This window comes from Macrobrachium nipponense, chromosome 4 (genome assembly GCF_015104395.2).
Source record: "Macrobrachium nipponense isolate FS-2020 chromosome 4, ASM1510439v2, whole genome shotgun sequence".
Lineage (NCBI taxonomy): Eukaryota > Metazoa > Arthropoda > Malacostraca > Decapoda > Palaemonidae > Macrobrachium > Macrobrachium nipponense.
The window spans coordinates 102601106-102603504 of record NC_061100.1 but is presented as its reverse complement, the minus strand read 5'-3'; the positions used below and the strand labels follow the sequence as shown (position 1 = coordinate 102603504).

The window sequence follows — 2399 nt, the reverse complement described above, 5'->3', positions numbered from 1 at the left end:
TCTGGAAGCCATTGTTCAAATTGCAAGCGTAATTTCTCCCTTGCTGCACTAGCTAATGTAGGAAAACTATCCTTGCGGTTAAAATGTTCAGTCACACACTTCCTTATATACTTCCTTTGATTCACTAATCTCTTAAGTTCAGACATTGTGAATATATACAACTACCTGACCTATCACAAATATAATAAATATTCAAAGGCTATAGAATGTGTAACAAACCGAAGCTCAAAAGTAAAATTTCCTTAACCACTTCACTAAGAAATACCGATGGCATCAATACTAGGCCAACGACGATAAATAAAGATTACCAGGGAAGCAAAGTTTCGAATGCAAAAAATATCCAATGAAAGCATTTCCCGAGCAAAGAACTTATTTCAGAAATATGTTAAAAAGATTAAATTCACTCAACCTTTATGCTAAAGTATTAAAATGCAAAAAATAACGTTAACGTTCCACCCACAGTGCAAATTGAGAGACATCGGGCAAGCATCACAGCAAAGACACAAAATCCTGTCACGGTCGCCATATTCGGAAAAAATTATATGAAGGTTATAAAAAATGGTGAGAAAACAAACATCAAAGTGAACATTGAATTTATTATTGAACATAAAGAAAATTTAAGGCATAATATTATGCAGAATATAGATTAATATTAACGACACTTGATGCTGCCCCGATATCTAGGTAACTCTGGCACTAGTTACCCAACCTCCACACTCCGAATCGCTTATAACCAGTGAAAAGTTTATAAGATGCATCTAGCAATACCATTACCATGATGCCACTGCGCATAGCCTATAAAAGATATGATAAGTCTATCAGAAAATTGTATGGGAAATTATTGCCTATGCAAGTGACTTAAAGTTCAGAATAAGTTTTATAAAAAGATCTCAAAAGATATGATAAATGGCAAAGCAAAATATTAACAAGAGTAAATTCTTTCTGGTTACAAGTTCTATTTTTTACGGGATTAATGACTCAGCGCTAAAATTATTCATTCAATAACTTTAAATCTCGTAAAGTGTGCCAACATTTACCGAGACCTACCTCAAAGTTATCAAGCGCCTGCTTGCTCGATATAAATCCACGAAGTTGAATGCCTCGGAAGTAATCCAGCAGTATGTAGTGGATGCCAAAGACTATGGTAGGGAAATGGAATCCTAGTCCTGGCCTCTCTTCCATGCTGCTACACAATCCATTATAAGGTTCCTCCGAAAACACACACCCCTGGAGAATCATGCTCTCGTCTCTCCATTGCACTTTTGTGAAACTGGTGGTACTTAGCACTTCATTATTTCACAGCAATAAACGTCCTTCAAGTAAAAAGAGTTCATTAGTAATGATAACACTTCAGTTGGCAAGTTTCTAACGAAGGTCGAGTTTATCCATTTTCCCTTTAGTCAGGAGAACTGCTTCCTTGGAGGGTTAGGCAGATACTGCTTGGTAAGAATTCTTACCCTTACTCGTTAACTTCGTTAACTAATTCAGGAAGAGCTAAATACTTTGAAATGGTCTCAAATGCCAGCACACAAAGTACTTACAAGTATTAAATAATTATTAACGTTATTTAAAGTTACGTTTGAGATCTTTTTATTTTCCAAGAGAGTTGGAAGCCAAGGATTGTGAAAAGATGCTTAAAAGCCAAGGATTATGAAAAAAGGCAAAGTACTTTTTTTGTACTAGAAATAAACAAGATAAAGAAAACGAGAATACAAGGATTCTGAAGTTTGAAAGAAAAGATAAAAACAATATATTTAACACAATCTTCAGGTTATAGTCTTGTAATTCTAAACTCCAATGCATTAGACGTTTATTCATGTTCCTAAACCTCTCCAAACAAACTAACAGATTATATTCAGTATACACAGTTAAAACTGAACCGCTATGTGCGCAAATCTCAAAGTGTTGCAAGGCTGTAACTAAACCAAACAATTCCTTTTCAATACTGGAATAGTTCTGTTGCGCTTTATTCAGTTTCTTTGAATAATAGGCAACTGGGAGTTTCATTCCATTCACTTCTTGTAACAAAACCCCTCCTACACCAATATCACTGGCATCGATCGCTAAATTAAATTCCTTACCAAAATCGGGTAATAATAGAACTGGCTCGTGAATCATTATAGCCTTTAACTTGTTGAAGGCTTCTACACACGCGCCATCAAATACAAAACTGCGTCCTTTCTTAAACAGATTCGTTATGGAAGCGCTTATTTCCGAGAAATTTGGTACGAATCTACGGAAATACAAAACCATACCGAGAAATCTCATGACCTGTTTTTTAGTTGTTGGGATTGGGAATTTCACAATAGCTTTTATGCTCCAATCCTTTGGACAGATTTTACCAAGACCTACCTTATGTCCTAGATAAGTAATAGAGGCTTTCCTAAATTCGCACTTCT

General features: G+C 35.4%; 1 long non-coding RNA gene across 1 annotated transcript; it reads right to left on the bottom strand.

The window, feature by feature from the left end:
• Positions 1 to 579: 579 nt before the first annotated feature.
• On the bottom strand, positions 580 to 1389 carry LOC135211691 (uncharacterized). The gene is made up of 2 exons (XR_010313711.1): positions 1048 to 1389; positions 580 to 795 (listed from the first exon to the last, which is right to left on the bottom strand). It is a non-coding gene; the product is annotated as an uncharacterized LOC135211691 (long non-coding RNA).
• Between the last annotated feature and the right edge of the window lie 1010 nt (positions 1390 to 2399).